The sequence below is a fragment of the Palaemon carinicauda genome, chromosome 25, assembly GCF_036898095.1.
Source record: "Palaemon carinicauda isolate YSFRI2023 chromosome 25, ASM3689809v2, whole genome shotgun sequence".
Lineage (NCBI taxonomy): Eukaryota > Metazoa > Arthropoda > Malacostraca > Decapoda > Palaemonidae > Palaemon > Palaemon carinicauda.
In genome coordinates this window covers 107,541,764-107,557,673 of record NC_090749.1, presented here as the reverse complement: position 1 = coordinate 107,557,673, position 15,910 = coordinate 107,541,764, and positions in this window count along the sequence as shown.

The following is a 15,910-nucleotide window of genomic DNA, read 5'->3' as shown; positions in this document are numbered from 1 at the left end:
GAGCGAAGTCCGGTCTTTTTTGTCTGTTGGAGCGATGTCCGGCCTTTTTTGTCTTCCGGAGAGAAGTCCGGCCTTTTTTGCCTTTCGGAGTGAAGTCCGTCCTTTTTTGCGTCTCGGAGCGAAGTTCGGCCTTTTTTGTCTTTCGGAGCGAAGTTCGGCCTTTTTTGCCTTTCGGAGCAAAATCCGGCCTTTTTCGTCTCTCGGAGCGAAGTCCGGCCTTTTTTGTCTCTCGGAGCGAAGTCCGGCCTATTCTGTCTCTCGGAGTGAAGTCTGGCCTTTTTTGTGTCTCGGAGCGAAGTCCGGCTTTTTTTGTCTTTCGGAGCAAAGCCCGGCCTTTTTTGCCTTTCGGATCGAAGTACGGCCTTCTTTTGCCTTTTGGAGGGAAGTGCGGCCTTTTTTGTCTTTTGGAGTGGAGTCCGGCCTTTTTCGTCTCCCAGAGCAAAGTCAGGCCATTTTTGCCTTTCGGAGGGAAGTCCGGCCTTTTTCGCCTTTCGGAGCGAAGTCCAGCTTTTTAGCCTTTTTGAGCGAAGTCCGGCCTTTTTTGTCTCTCGGAGCGAAGTCCGGCCTTTTTCGTCTTTCGGAGCGAAGTCCGGCCTTTTTTGCCTTTCGGAGCGAAGTCCTGCATTTTTTGCCTTCCGGAGCGAAGTCCGGCCTTTTTTGTCTCTCGGAGCGAAGTCCCGCCTTTTTTGCCTTTCGGAGGGAAGTCCGGCCTTTTTTGCCTATCGGAGCGAAGTCCGGCCTTTTTTGTGTTTCGGAGCGAAGTCCGTCCTTTTTTGCCTTTCTGAGCGAAGTCCGGCCTTTTTTGTCTTATGGAGCGAAATCCGGCCTTTTTTGTCTTTCGTAGCGAAATCAGGCCTTTTTTGCCTTTCAGAGCGAAGTCCGGCCTTTTTTGCATCTCGGAGCAAAGTCCGGACTTTTTTGCCTTTTGGAGCGAAATCCGGCCTTTTTGCCTTCCGGAGTGAAGTCCGGCCTTTTTTTGCCGTTCGGAGCAAAGTCTGGCCTTTTTTGCCTTTCGGAGCGAAGTCCGGCCTTTTTTGCCTCTCGGAGCGAAGTCCGGCCTTTTTTGTCTCTCAGAGCGAATTCCAGCCTTTTTTTGCCTTTCAGAGCGAAGTCTGCCCTTTTTTGTCTCTCGTAGCGAAGTCCGTCCTTTTTTGTCTTTCTGAGCGATGTCCGGCCTTTTTTGTCTTTCGGAGCGAAGTCCGGTCTTTTTTGTCTGTCGGAGCGATGTCCGGCCTTTTTTGTCTTCCGGAGAGAAGTCCGGCCTTTTTTGCCTTTCGGAGTGAAGTCCGTCCTTTTTTGCGTCTCGGAGCGAAGTTCGGCCTTTTTTGTCTTTCGGAGCGAAGTTCGGCCTTTTTTGCCTTTCGGAGCAAAATCCGGCCTTTTTCGTCTCTCGGAGCGAAGTCCGGCCTTTTTTGTCTCTCGGAGCGAAGTCCGGCCTATTCTGTCTCTCGGAGTGAAGTCTGGCCTTTTTTGTGTCTCGGAGCGAAGTCCGTCCTTTTTTGTCTTTCTGAGCGATGTCCGGCCGTTTTTGTCTTTCGGAGCGAAGTCCGGTCTTTTTTGTCTGTCGGAGCGATGTCCGGCCTTTTTTGTCTTCCGGAGAGAAGTCCGGCCTTTTTTGCCTTTCGGAGTGAAGTCCGTCCTTTTTTGCGTCTCGGAGCGAAGTTCGGCCTTTTTTGTCTTTCGGAGCGAAGTTCGGCCTTTTTTGCCTTTCGGAGCAAAATCCGGCCTTTTTCGTCTCTCGGAGCGAAGTCCGGCCTTTTTTGTCTCTCGGAGCGAAGTCCGGCCTATTCTGTCTCTCGGAGTGAAGTCTGGCCTTTTTTGTGTCTCGGAGCGAAGTCCGGCTTTTTTTGTCTTTCGGAGCAAAGCCCGGCCTTTTTTGCCTTTCGGATCGAAGTACGGCCTTCTTTTGCCTTTTGGAGGGAAGTGCGGCCTTTTTTGTCTTTTGGAGTGGAGTCCGGCCTTTTTCGTCTCCCGGAGCAAAGTCAGGCCATTTTTGCCTTTCGGAGGGAAGTCCGGCCTTTTTCGCCTTTCGGAGCGAAGTCCAGCTTTTTAGCCTTTTTGAGCGAAGTCCGGCCTTTTTTGTCTTTCGGAGTGAAGTCCGGCCTTTTTTTGTCTTTCAGAGCTTAGTTCTGCCTTTTTTGCCTTTCGGAGCGGAGTCCGGCCTTTTTTGTCTTTCGGAGCGAAGTCCGGCTTTTTTTGTCTTTCGGAGCGAAGTCCGGCCTTTTTTGCCTCTCGGAGCGAAGTCCGCCATTTTTTGCCTCTCGGAGGGAAGTCCGGCCTTTTTTGCCTTTCGGAGCGAAGTCCGGCCTTTTTCGTCTCTGAGTGGAGTCCGACCTTTTTTGTCTGTTGGAGCGTAGTCCGGCCTATTTTGTCTCCCGGAGCGAAGTCCGGCCATTTTTGTCTTGGAGCGAAGTCCGGCCTTTTTTGCCTTTTGGAGCGAAGTCCGGCCTTTTTCGTCTCTTGGACCGAATTCCGGCCTTTTTTGTCTTTCGGAGCGGAGTCCGGCCTTTTTTGTCTCTCGGAGCGAAGTCCGGCTTTTTTTGTCTTTCGGAGCAAAGCCCGGCCTTTTTTGCCTTTCGGATCGAAGTACGGCCTTCTTTTGCCTTTTGGAGGGAAGTGCGGCCTTTTTTGTCTTTTGGAGTGGAGTCCGGCCTTTTTCGTCTCCCGGAGCAAAGTCAGGCCATTTTTGCCTTTCTGAGGGAAGTCCGTCCTTTTTCGCCTTTCGGAGTGAAGTCCGGCCTTGTTTGTCTTTCAGAGCTTAAGTTCTGCCTTTTTTGCCTTTCGGAGCGGAGTCCGGCCTTTTTTGTCTTTCGGAGCGAAGTCCGGCTTTTTTTGTCTCTCGGAGCGAAGTCCGGCCTTTTTTGCCTCTCGGAGGGAAGTCCGCCATTTTTTGCCTCTCGGAGGGAAGTCCGGCCTTTTTTGCCTTTCGGAGCGAAGTCCGGCCTTTTTCGTCTCTGAGTGGAGTCCGACCTTTTTTGTCTGTTGGAGCGTAGTCCGGCCTATTTTGTCTCCCGGAGCTAAGTCCGGCCATTTTTGTCTCGGAGCGAAGTCCGGCCTTTTTTGCCTTTTGGAGCGAAGTCCGGCCTTTTTCGTCTCTTGGAGCGAAGTCCGGCCTTTTTTGTCTTTCGGAGCGGAGTCCGGCCTTTTTTGTCTCTAGGAGATAAGTCCGGCCTTTTTTGTCTTTCGGAGCAAAGTCCGGCCTTTTTTTTCTGTCGGAACGATGTCCTGCCTTTTTTGCCTTTCGGAGGGAAGTCCGGCCTTCTTTTTCTCTCGATGTGAAGTCCGGCGTTTTTTGTCTTTCGGAGGGAAGTCCGGCTCTTTTTCGCCTTTCGGAGCGAAGTCTGGCCTTTTTTGTCTCTCGGAGCGAAGTCTGGCCTTTTTGGTCGCTTGGAGCGAAGTCTGTCCTTTTTGGTCGCTTGGAACGAAGTCTGGCCTTTTTTTTTCTCTTTGAGCAAAGCCCGGCCTTTTTTGTCTCTCGGAGCGGAGTGTTGCCTTTTTGGTCGCTTGGAGCGAAGTCTGGCCTTTTTTGTCTCTCCAAGCAAATTCTGGCCTTTTTTGCCTTTCGGAGCGAAGTCTGGCCTTTTTTCGCCTTTCGGAGCGGAGAGCGGCCTTTTTTATCCCTCGGAGCAAAGTCTGTCCTTTTTAACCTTTCAGAGCGAAGTCCGGCCTTTTTCGTCTCCCAGAGCAAAGTACGGCTTTTTTTCCCTTTCGGGGCGAATTCCAGCCTTTTTTTGCGATTCGGAGCGAAGTCTGCCCTTTTTTGTCTCTCGGAGCAAAGTCCGTCTTTTTTTGTGTTTCGGAGCGATGTCCGGCCTTTTTTGTCTTTCGGAGCGAAGTCCGGCCTTTTTTGTCTGTCGGAGCGATATCCGGCATTTTTTGTCTTCCGGAGCGAAGTCTGGCCTTCTTTGCTTTTCGGAGTGAAGTCCGGCCTTTTTTGCGTTTCGGAGTGAAGTTCGGCCTTTTTTGTCTTTCGGAGCGAAGTTCGGCCTTTTTTGCCTTTCAGAGCAAAATCCGGCCTTTTTTGTCTTTCGGAGCGAAGTCCGGCCTTTTTTGTTTCTCGGAGGGAAGTCCGGCCTATTTTTTCTCTCGGAGCGAAGTCTGGCCTTTTTTCTCGCGCTTAGCGAAGTCCGGCCTTTTTTGTGTCTCGGAGCGAAGTCCGGCCTTTTTTGTCTTTCGGAGCAAAGCCCGGCCTTTTTTGCATTTTGGATCGAAGTACGACCTTTTTTTGCCTTTTGGAGGGAAGTCCAGCCTTTTTCGTCTTTTGAAGTGAAGTCCGGCCTTTCTCGTCTCCCAAAGCAAAGTACGACCTTTTTTGCCTTTCGGAGGGGAGTCCGGCCTTTTTTGTCTCTCCTAGCGAAGTCCGGCCTTTTTTGCCTTTCAGAGGGACGTCCAGCCTTTTTCGCCTTTTGGAGCGAAGTCCGACTTTTTTTGTCTCTCGAAGCGAAGTCCGGCCTTTTTTGCCTTTCTGAGCGAAGTCCGGCCTTTTTTATCTTACGGAGCGAAGTCCGGCCTCTTTTGTCTTTCGTAGCGAAATCAGGCCTTTTTTGCCTTTCGGAGCGAAGTCCGGCCTTTTTTGCCTCTCAGAGCAAAGTCCGGCCTTTTTTTCCTTTCGGAGCGAAGTCCGGCCTTTCTTGTCTTCCAGAGTGAAGTCCGGCCTTTTTTTGCCGTTCAGAGCGAAGTCTGGCCTTTTTTGCCTTCGGGGCGAATTCCAGCCTTTTTTGCGTTTCGGAGCGTAGTCCTCCCTTTTTTGTCTCTCGAAGCGAAGTCCGTCCTTTTTTGTGTTTCTGAGGGATGTCCGGCCTTTTTTGTCTGTCGGAGCGATGTCCGGCTTTTTTTGTCTTCCGGAGCGAAGTCTGGCCTTTTTTTGCCTTTCAGAGTGAAGTCCGGCCTTTTTTGCGTCTCGGAGTGAAGTTCGGCCTTTTTTGCATTTCGGAGCAAAATCCGGCCTTTTTCGTCTCTCGGAGCGAAGTCCGGCCTTTTTTGTTTCTCGGAGGGAAGTCTGGCCTATTTTTTCTCTCGGAGCGAAGTCTGGCCTTTTTTCTCGCGCTTAGCGAAGTCCGGCCTTTTTTGTGTCTCGGAGCGAAGTCCGGCCTTTTTTGTCTTTCGGAGCAAAGCCCGGCCTTTTTTGCATTTCGGATCGAAGTACGGCCTTTTTTTGCGTTTTGGAGGGAAGTCCGGCCTTTTTCGCCTTTTGAAGTGAAGTCCGGCCTTTTTCGTCTCCCAGAGCAAAGTACGGCCTTTTTTGCCTTTCGGAGGGAAGTCTGGCTTTTTTAACGTTTCGGAGCGAAGTCCAGCTTTTTAGCCTTTCGGAGCAAAGCCCGGCCTTTTTTGCCTTTCAGATCAAAGCACGGCCTTTTTTTGTCTTTTGGAGGAAAGTCCGGCCTTTTTCGTCTTTTGGAGTGAAGGCCGGCCTTTTTTTTCCTTTCAGAGCGAAGTCCAGCCTTTTTTGACTTTCGGAGGGAAGTCCGGCATTTTTTGCCTTTCAGAGCGAAGTCCGGCATTTTTTGCCTTTTGGAGCGAAGTCCGGCCTTTTTTGCCTTTCAGAGCGAAGTCCAGCCTTTTTTATCTTTCGGAGCGAAGTCCGGCCTTTTTTGTCTTTGGGAGCAAAGTCCGGCTCTTTTTGCGTCTCGGAGCGAAGTCCGGCCTTTTCTGCCTCTCGGAGCACAGTCCATCCTTTTTTGCCTTTTGGAGGGAAGTCTGGACTTTTTCGCCTTTCGGAGCGAAGTACGGCCTTTTTTGTCTCTCTGAGCGAAGTCCGGCCTTTTTCGTCTTTCGGAGCGAAGTCCGGCCTTTTTTGCCTTTCGGAGCGAAGTCCTGCATTTTTTGCCTTCCGGAGCGAAGTCCGGCCTTTTTTGTCTCTCGGAGCGAAGTCCCGCCTTTTTTGCCTTTCGGAGGGAAGTCCGGCCTTTTTTGCCTATCGGAGCGAAGTCCGGCCTTTTTTGTGTTTCGGAGCGAAGTCTGTCCTTTTTTGCCTTTCTGAGCGAAGTCCGGCCTTTTTTGTCATATGGAGCGAAATCCGGCCTATTTTGTCTTTCGTAGCGAAATCAGGCCTTTTTTGCCTTTCAGAGCGAAGTCCGGCCTTTTTTGCATCTCGGAGCAAAGTCCGGACTTTTTTGCCTTTTGGAGCGAAATCCGGCCTTTTTGCCTTCCGGAGTGAAGTGCGGCCTTTTTTTGCCGTTCGGAGCAAAGTCTGGCCTTTTTTGCCTTTCGAAGCGAAGTCCGGCCTTTTTTGCCTCTCGGAGCGAAGTCCGGCCTTTTTTGTCTCTCAGAGCGAATTCCAGCCTTTTTTGCCTTTCAGAGCGAAGTCCGCCCTTTTTTGTCTCTCGGAGCGAAGTCCGTCCTTTTTTGTCTTTCTGAGCGATGTCCGGCCTTTTTTGTCTTTCGGAGCGAAGTCCGGTCTTTTTTGTCTGTCGGAGCGATGTCCGGCCTTTTTTGTCTTCCGGAGAGAATTCCGGCCTTTTTTGCCTTTCGGAGTGAAGTCCGTCCTTTTTTGCGTCTCGGAGCGAAGTTCGGCCTTTTTTGTCTTTCGGAGCGAAGTTCGGCCTTTTTTGCCTTTCGGAGCAAAATCCGGCCTTTTTCGTCTCTCGGAGCGAAGTCCGGCCTTTTTTGTCTCTCGGAGCGAAGTCCGGCCTATTCTGTCTCTCGGAGTGAAGTCTGGCCTTTTTTGTGTCTCGGAGCGAAGTCCGGCCTTTTTTGTCTTTCAGAGCTTAGTTCTGCCTTTTTTGCCTTTCGGAGCGGAGTCCGGCCTTTTTTGTCTTTCGGAGCGAAGTCCGGCTTTTTTTGTCTTTCGGAGCGAAGTCCGGCCTTTTTTGCCTCTCGGAGCGAAGTCCGCCATTTTTTGCCTCTCGGAGGGAAGTCCGGCCTTTTTTGCCTTTCGGAGCGAAGTCCGGCCTTTTTCGTCTCTGAGTGGAGTCCGACCTTTTTTGTCTGTTGGAGCGTAGTCCGGCCTATTTTGTCTCCCAGAGCGAAGTCCGGCCATTTTTGTCTTGGAGCGAAGTCCGGCCTTTTTTGCCTTTTGGAGCGAAGTCCGGCCTTTTTCGTCTCTTGGAGCGAAGTCCGGCCTTTTTTGTCTTTCGGAGCGGAGTCCGGCCTTTTTTGTCTCTCGGAGCGAAGTCCGGCTTTTTTTGTCTTTCGGAGCAAAGCCCGGCCTTTTTTGCCTTTCGGATCGAAGTACGGCCTTCTTTTGCCTTTCGGAGGGAAGTGTGGCCTTTTTTGTCTTTTGGAGTGGAGTCCGGCCTTTTTCGTCTCCCGGAGCAAAGTCAGGCCATTTTTGCCTTTCGGAGGGAAGTCCGGCCTTTTTCGCCTTTCGGAGCGAAGTCCAGCTTTTTAGCCTTTTGGAGCGAAGTCCGGCCTTTTTTGTCTTTCGGAGTGAAGTCCGGCCTTTTTTGTCTTTCAGAGCTTAAGTTCTGCCTTTTTTGCCTTTCGGAGCGGAGTCCGGCCTTTTTTGTCTTTCGGAGCGAAGTCCGGCTTTTTTTGTCTTTCGGAGCGAAGTCCGGCCTTTTTTGCCTCTCGGAGCGAAGTCCGCCATTTTTTGCCTCTCGGAGGGAAGTCCGGCCTTTTTTGCCTTTCGGAGCGAAGTCGGCCTTTTTCGTCTCTGAGTGGAGTCCGACCTTTTTTGTCTGTTGGAGCGTAGTCCGGCCTATTTTGTCTCCCGGAGCTAAGTCCGGCCATTTTTGTCTTGGAGCGAAGTCCGGCCTTTTTTGCCTTTTGGAGCGAAGTCCGGCCTTTTTCGTCTCTTGGAGCGAAGTCCGGCCTTTTTTGTCTTTCGGAGCGGAGTCCGGCCTTTTTTGTCTCTAGGAGATAAGTCCGGCCTTTTTTGTCTTTCTGAGCGAAGTCCGGCCTTTTTTGTCTGTCGGAACGATGTCCTGCCTTTTTTGCCTTTCGGAGGGAAGTCCGGCCTTCTTTTTCTCTCGATGTGAAGTCCGGCGTTTTTTGTCTCTCGGAGGGAAGTCCGGCTCTTTTTCGCCTTTCGGAGCGAAGTCTGGCCTTTTTTGTCTCTCGGAGCGAAGTCTGGCCTTTTTGGTCGCTTGGAGCGAAGTCTGTCCTTTTTGGTCGCTTGGAACGAAGTCTGGCCTTTTTTTTTCTCTCTGAGCAAAGCCCGGCCTTTTTTGTCTCTCGGAGCGGAGTGTTGCCTTTTTGGTCGCTTGGAGCGAAGTCTGGCCTTTTTTGTCTCTCCAAGCAAATTCTGGCCTTTTTTGCCTTTCGGAGCGAAGTCTGGCCTTTTTTCGCCTTTCGGAGCGAAGAGCGGCCTTTTTTGTCCCTCGGAGCAAAGTCTGTCCTTTTTAACCTTTCAGAGTGAAGTCCTGCCTTTTTCGTCTCCCAGAGCAAAGTACGGCTTTTTTTTCCCTTTCGGGGCGAATTCCAGCCTTTTTTTGCGATTCGGAGCGAAGTCTGCCCTTTTTTGTCTCTCGGAGCAAAGTCCGTCTTTTTTTGTGTTTCGGAGCGATGTCTGGCCTTCTTTGCCTTTCGGAGTGAAGTCCGGCCTTTTTTGCGTCTCGGAGTGAAGTTCGGCCTTTTTTGTCTTTCGGAGCGAAGTTCGGCCTTTTTTGCCTTTCAGAGCAAAATCCGGCCTTTTTTGTCTTTCGGAGCGAAGTCCGGCCTTTTTTGTTTCTCGGAGGGAAGTCCAGCCTATTTTTTCTCTCGGAGCGAAGTCTGGCCTTTTTTCTCACGCTTAGCGAAGTCCGGCCTTTTTTGTGTCTCAGAGCGAAGTCCGGCCTTTTTTGTCTTTCGGAGCAAAGCCCGGCCTTTTTTGCATTTTGGATCGAAGTACGACCTTTTTTTGCCTTTTGGAGGGAAGTCCGGCCTTTTTCGTCTTTTGAAGTGAAGTCCGGCCTTTCTCTTCTCCCAAAGCAAAGTACGACCTTTTTTGCCTTTCGGAGGGGAGTCCGGCTTTTTTCGCCTTTCGGAGCGAAGTCCAGCTTTTTAGCCTTTCGGAGCAAAGTCCGGCCTTTTTTGCCTTTCAGATCAAAGTACGGCCTTTTTTTGCCTTTTGGAGGAAAGTCCGGCCTTTTTCGCCTTTTGGAGTGAAGTCCGGCCTTTTTTGCCTTCCAGAGCGAAGTCCAGCCTTTTTTGACTTTCGGAGGGAAGTCCGGAATTTTTTGCCTTTCAGAGCGAAGTCCGGCATTTTTTCATTTTGGAGCGAAGTCCGGCCTTTTTTGCCTTTCAGAGCGAAGTCCAGCCTTTTTTATCTTTCGGAGCGAAGTCCGGCCTTTTTTGTCTTTTGGAGCAAAGTCCGGCTCTTTTTGCCTCTCGGAGCGAAGTCCGGCCTTTTCTGCCTCTCGGAGCACAGTCCATCCTTTTTTGCCTTTTGGAGGGAAGTCTGGACTTTTTCGCCTTTTGGAGCGAAGTACGGCCTTTTTTGTCTCCCGGAGCGAAGTCCGGCCTTTTTCGTCTTTCGGAGCGAAGTCCGGCCTTTTTTGCCTTTCGGAGCGAAGTCCTGCATTTTTTGCCTTTCGGAGCGAAGTCCGGCCTTTTTTGTTTCCCGGAGCGAAGTTCCGCCTTTTTTGACTTTCGGAGGGAAGTCCGGCCTTTTTTGCCTTTCGGAGCGAAGTCTGGCCTTTTTTGTCTTTCGGAGCGAAGTCCGGCCTTTTTTTCCTTTCTGAGCGAAGTCCGGCCTTTTTTTTCTTATGTAGCGACGTCCGGCCTTTGTTGTCTTTCGTAGCGAAATCAGGCCTTTTTTGCCTTTCGGAGCGAAGTCCGGCCTTTTTTGCCTCTCGGAGCAAAGTCCGGCCTATTTTGCCTTTTGGAGCGAAATCCGGCCTTTTTTGCCTTCCGGAGTGAAGTCCGGCCTTTTTTTGCCGTTCGGAGCAAAGTCTGGCCTTTTTTGCCTTTCGGAGCGAAGTCCGGCCTTTTTTGTCTCTCAGAGCGAATTCCAGCCTTTTTTGCCTTTCGGAGCGAAGTCCGCCCTTTTTTGTCTCTCGGAGCGAAGTCCGTCCTTTTTTGTCTTTCTGAGCGATGTCCGGCCTTTTTTGTCTTACGGAGCGAAGTCCGGCCTTTTTTGTCTGTCGGAGCGATGTCCGCCCTTTTTTGTCTTCCGGAGAGAAGTCCGGCCTTTTTTGCCTTTCGGAGTGAAGTCCGGCCTTTTTTGCGTCTCGGAGCGAAGTTCGGCCTTTTTTGTCTTTCGGAGCGAAGTTCGGCCTTTTTTGCCTTTCGGAGCAAAATCCGGCCTTTTAGGTCTCTCGGAGCGAAGTCCGGCCTTTTTTGTCTCTCTGAGCGAAGTCCGGCCTATTTTGTCTCTTGGAGTGAAGTCTGGCCTTTTTTCTCGCGCTTAGCGAAGTCCGGCCTTTTTTGTGTCACGGAGCGAAGTCCGGCCTTTTTTGTCTTTCGGAGCAAAGCCCGGACTTTTTTGCCTTTCGGATCGAAGTACGGCCTTTTTTTGCCTTTTGGAGCGAAGTGCGGTCTTTTTCGTCTTTTGGAGTGGAGTCCGGCCTTTTTCGTCTCCCGGAGCAAAGTCAGGCCATTTTTGCCTTTCGGAGGGAAGTCCGGCCTTTTTCGCCTTTCGGAGCGAAGTCCAGCTTTTTAGCCTTTTGGAGCGAAGTCCGGCCTTTTTTGTCTTTCGGAATGAAGTCCGGCCTTTTTTGTCTTTCAGAGCTTAGTTCTGTCTTTTTTGCCTTTTTGAGCGAAGTCCGGCCTTTTTTGTTTTTCGGAGCGAAGTCCGGCTTTTTTTGTCTTTCGGAGCGAAGTCCGGCCTTTTTTGCCTCTCGGAGCGAAGTCCGGCCTTTTTTGCCTCTCGGAGCGAAGTCCGGCCTTTTTTGCCTTTCGGAGCGAAGTCCGGCCTTTTTCTTCTCTGAGTGGAGTCCGACCTTTTTTGTCTGTTGGAGCGTAGTCCGGCCTATCTTGTCTCCCGGAGCGAAGTCCGGCGTTTTTTGTCTTGGAGCGAAGTCCGGCCTTTTTTGCCTTTTGGAGCGAAGTCCGGCCTTTTTCGTCTCTTGGAGCGAAGTCCGGTCTTTTTTGTCTTTCGGAGCGGAGTCCGGCCTTTTTTGTCTCTCGGAGATAAGTCCGGCCTTTTCTGTCTTTCGGAGCGAAGTCCGGCCTTTTTTGTCTGTCGGAACGATGTCCTGCCTTATTTGCCTTTCGGAGGGAAGTCCGGCCTTCTTTTTCTCTCGATGTGAAGTCCGGCCTTTCTGGTCTTTCGGAGCGAAGTCCGGCCTTTTTTGCGTTTCGGAGCGAAGTCCGACCTTTTTTGTCTCTCGGAGCAAAGTCCGGCCTTTTTTGTCTCTCGGAGGGAAGTCCGGCCTTTTTCGCCTTTCGGAGCGAAGTCTGGCCTTTTTTGTCTCTCGGAGCGAAGTCTGGCCTTTTTGGTCGCTTGGAGCGAAGTCTGTCCTTTTTGGTCGCTTGGAACGAAATCTGGTCTTTTTTGTCTCTTGGAGCAAAGCCCGGCCTTTTTTGTCTCTCGGAGCGAAGTGTTGCCTTTTTGGTCGCTTGAAGCGAAATCTGGCCTTTTTTGTCTCTCGGAGCAAATTCCGGCCTTTTTAGCCTTTCGGAGCGAAGTCTGTCCTTTTTTGCCTTTCAGAGCAAAGTCCGGCCTTTTTCGTCTCCCAGAGCAAAGTACGGCCTTTTTTGCCTTTCGGAGGGAAGTCCGGCCTTTTACGCCTTTCAGAGCGAAGTCCAGCTTTTTAGCCTTTCGGAACAAAGCCCGGCCTTTTTTGCCTTTCAGATCAAAGTACGGCCTTTTTTTGCCTTTTGGAGGAAAGTCCGGCCTTTTTCGCCTTTTGGAGTGAAGTCCGGCCTTTTTTGCCTTTCAGAGCGAAGTCCAGCCTTTTTTGACTTTCGGAGGGAAGTCCGGCATTTTTTGTCTTTCAGAGCGAAGTCCGGCATTTTTTTCCTTTTGGAGAGAAGTCCGGCCTTTTTTGCCTTTCAGAGCGAAGTCCAGCCTTTTTTATCTTTCGGAGCGAAGTCCGGCCTTTTTTGTCTTTTGGAGCAAAGTCCGGCTCTTTTTGCCTCTCGGAGCGAAGTCCGGCCTTTTCTGCCTCTCAGAGCACAGTCCATCCTTTTTTGCCTTTTGGAGGGAAGTCTGGACTTTTTCGCCTTTTGGAGCGAAGTACGGCCTTTTTTGTCTCCCGGAGCGAAGTCCGGCCTTTTTCGTCTCTCGGAGCGAAGTCCGGCCTTTTTTGCCTTTTGGAGCGAAGTCCTGCATTTCTTGCCTTTCGAAGCGGAGTCCGGCCTTTTTTGTCTCTCGGAGCGAAGTCCCGCCTTTTTTGCCTTTCGGAGGGAAGTCCAGCCTTTTTCGCCTTTCGGAGCGAAGTCCGGCCTTTTTTGTCTTTCAGAGCGAAGTCCGGCCTTTTTTACCTTTCTGAGCGAAGTCCGGCCTTTTTCGCCTTTCGGAGCGAAGTCCGGCCTTTTTTGTCTTTCGTAGCGAAATCAGGCCTTTTTTGCCTTTCGGAGCGAAGTCCGGCCTTTTTTGCCTCTCGGAGCAAAGTCCGGCCTTTTTTGCCTTTTGGAGCGAAATACGGCTTTTTTTGCCTTCCGGAGTTAAGTCCGGCCTTTTTTTGCCGTTTGGAGCAAAGTCTGTCCTTTTTTGCCTTTCAGTGCGAAGTCCGGCCTATTTTGCCTCTCGGAGCGAAGTCCGGCCTTTTTTGTCTCTCAGAGCGAATTCCAGCCTTTTTTGCCTTTCGGAGCGAAGTCCGCCCTTTTTTGTCTCTCGGAGCGAAGTCCGTCCTTTTTTGTCTTTCTGAGCGATGTCCGGCCTTTTTTGTCTTACGGAGCGAAGTCCGGCCTTTTTTGTCTGTCGGAGCGATGTCCAGCCTTTTTTGTCTTCCGGAGAGATGTCCGGCCTTTTTTGCCTTTCGGAGTGAAGTCCGGCCTTTTTTGCGTCTCGGAGCGAAGTTCGGCCTTTTTTGTCTTTCGGAGCGAAGTTCGGCCTTTTTTGCCTTTCGGAGCAAAATCCGGCCTTTTTCGTCTCTCGGAGCGAAGTCCGGCCTTTTTTGTCTCTCGGAGCGAAGTCCGGCCTATTTTGTCTCTCGGAGTGAAGTCTGGCCTTTTTTCTCGCGCTTAGCGAAGTCCGGCCTTTTTTTGTGTCTCGGAGCGAAGTCCGGCCTTTTTTGTCTTTCGGAGCAAAGCCCGGCCTTTTTTGCCTTTCGGATCGAAGTACGGCCTTTTTTTGCCTTTTGGAGGGAAGTGCGGAAATTTTCGTCGTTTGGAGTGGAGTACGGCCTTTTTCGTCTCCCGGAGCAAAGTCAGGCCTTTTTTGCCTTTCGGAGGGAAGTCCGGCCTTTTTCGCCTTTCGGAGCGAAGTCCAGCTTTTTAGCCTTTTGAAGCAAAGTCCGTCCTTTTTTGTCTTTCGGAGTGAAGTCCGGCCTTTTTTGTCTTTCAGAGCTTAGTTCTGCCTTTTTTGCCTTTCGGAGCGAAGTCCGGCCTTTTTTGTCTTTCGGAGCGAAGTCCGGGTTTTTGTGTCTTTCGTAGCGAAGTCCGGCCTTTTTTGCCTCTCGGAGTGAAGTCCGGCCTTTTTTGCCTCTCGGAGCGAAGTCCAGCCTTTTTTGCCTTTCGGAGCGAAGTCCGGCCTTTTTCGTCTCTGAGTGGAGTCCGACCTTTTTTATCTGTTGGAGCGTAATCCGGCCTATTTTGTCTCCCGGAGCTAAGTCCGGCCTTTTTTGTCTTGGAGCAAAGTCTGGCCTTTTTTGCCTTTTGGAGCGAAGTCCGGCCTTTTTCGTCTCTTGGAACGAAGTCCGGCCTTTTTTGTCTTTCGGAGCGGAGTCCGGCCTTTTTTGTCTCTCGGAGATAAGTCCGGCCTTTTTTGCCTATGGAGCGAAGTCCGGCCTTTTTTGTCTTTCAGGGTGATGTCTGGCCTTTTTTGTCTTTCGGAGCGAAGTCCGGCCTTTTTGGCCTTACGGAGCGAAGTCTGTCCTTTTTTGTCTCTCAGAGCGTATTCCAGCCTTTTTTGCCTTTCGAAGCGAAGTCTGCCCTTTTTTGTCTCTCGGAGCGAAGTCCGGCCTTTTTCGTCTTTAAGAGCGAAGTCCAGCATTTTTTGCCTCTAAGAGCTTAGTCCGGCCTTTTTTGCCTCTCGGAGCAAAGTCCGGCCTTTTTTGCCTTTTGGAGGGAAGTCCGGCCTTTTTCGCCTTTTGGAGCGAAGTCCGGCCTTTGTTGTCTTTCGGAGCGGAGTCCGGCCTTTTTTGTCTCTCGGAGATAAGTCCGGCCTTTTTTGTCTTTCGGAGCGAAGTCCGGCCTTTTTTGTCTGTCGGAACGATGTCCTGCCTTATTTGCCTTTCGGAGGGAAGTCCGGCCTTCTTTTTCTCTCGATGTGAAGTCCGGCCTTTCTGGTCTTTCGGAGCGAAGTCCGGCCTTTTTTGCGTTTCGGAGCGAAGTCCGACCTTTTTTGTCTCTCGGAGCAAAGTCCGGCCTTTTTTGTCTCTCGGAGGGAAGTCCGGCCTTTTTCGCCTTTCGGAGCGAAGTCTGGCCTTTTTTGTCTCTCGGAGCGAAGTCTGGCCTTTTTGGTCGCTTGGAGCGAAGTCTGTCCTTTTTGGTCGCTTGGAACGAAATCTGGCCTTTTTTGTCTCTTGGAGCAAAGCCCGGCCTTTTTTGTCTCTCGGAGCGAAGTGTTGCCTTTTTGGTCGCTTGAAGCGAAATCTGGCCTTTTTGTCTCTCGGAGCAAATTCCGGCCTTTTTAGCCTTTCGGAGCGAAGTCTGTCCTTTTTTGCCTTTCAGAGCAAAGTCCGGCCTTTTTCGTCTCCCAGAGCAAAGTACGGCCTTTTTTGCCTTTCGGAGGGAAGTCCGGCCTTTTACGCCTTTCAGAGCGAAGTCCAGCTTTTTAGCCTTTCGGAACAAAGCCCGGCCTTTTTTGCCTTTCAGATCAAAGTACGGCCTTTTTTTGCCTTTTGGAGGAAAGTCCGGCCTTTTTTGCCTTTTGGAGTGAAGTCCGGCCTTTTTTGCCTTTCAGAGCGAAGTCCAGCCTTTTTTGACTTTCGGAGGGAAGTCCGGCATTTTTTGTCTTTCAGAGCGAAGTCCGGCATTTTTTTCCTTTTGGAGAGAAGTCCGGCCTTTTTTGCCTTTCAGAGCGAAGTCCAGCCTTTTTTATCTTTCGGAGCGAAGTCCGGCCTTTTTTGTCTTTTGGAGCAAAGTCCGGCTCTTTTTGCCTCTCGGAGCGAAGTCCGGCCTTTTCTGCCTCTCAGAGCACAGTCCATCCTTTTTTGCCTTTTGGAGGGAAGTCTGGACTTTTTCGCCTTTTGGAGCGAAGTACGGCCTTTTTTGTCTCCCGGAGCGAAGTCCGGCCTTTTTCGTCTCTCGGAGCGAAGACCGGCCTTTTTTGCCTTTTGGAGCGAAGTCCTGCATTTCTTGCCTTTCGGAGCGAAGTCCGGCCTTTTTTGTCTCTCGGAGCGAAGTCCCGCCTTTTTTGCCTTTCGCAGGGAAGTCTAGCCTTTTTCGCCTTTAGGAGCGAAGTCCGGCCTTTTTTGTCTTTCAGAGCGAAGTCCGGCCTTTTTTACCTTTCTGAGCGAAGTCCGGCCTTTTTCGCCTTTCGGAGCGAAGTCCGGCCTTTTTTGTCTTTCGTAGCGAAATCAGGCCTTTTTTGCCTTTCGGAGCGAAGTCCGGCCTTTTTTGCCTCTCGGAGCAAAGTCCGGCCTTTTTTGCCTTTTGGAGCGAAATACGGCTTTTTTTGCCTTCCGGAGTTAAGTCCGGCCTTTTTTGCCGTTTGGAGCAAAGTCTGGCCTTTTTTGCCTTTCGGTGCGAAGTCCGGCCTATTTTGCCTCTCGGAGCGAAGTCCGGCCTTTTTTGTCTCTCAGAGCGAATTCCAGCCTTTTTTGCCTTTCGGAGCGAAGTCCGGCCTTTTTTGTCTCTCGGAGCGAAGTCCGTCCTTTTTTGTCTTTCTGAGCGATGTCCGGCCTTTTTTGTCTTTCGGAGCGAAGTCCGGCCTTTTTTGTCTGTCGGAGCGATGTCCAGCCTTTTTTGTCTTCCGGAGAGATGTCCGGCCTTTTTTGCC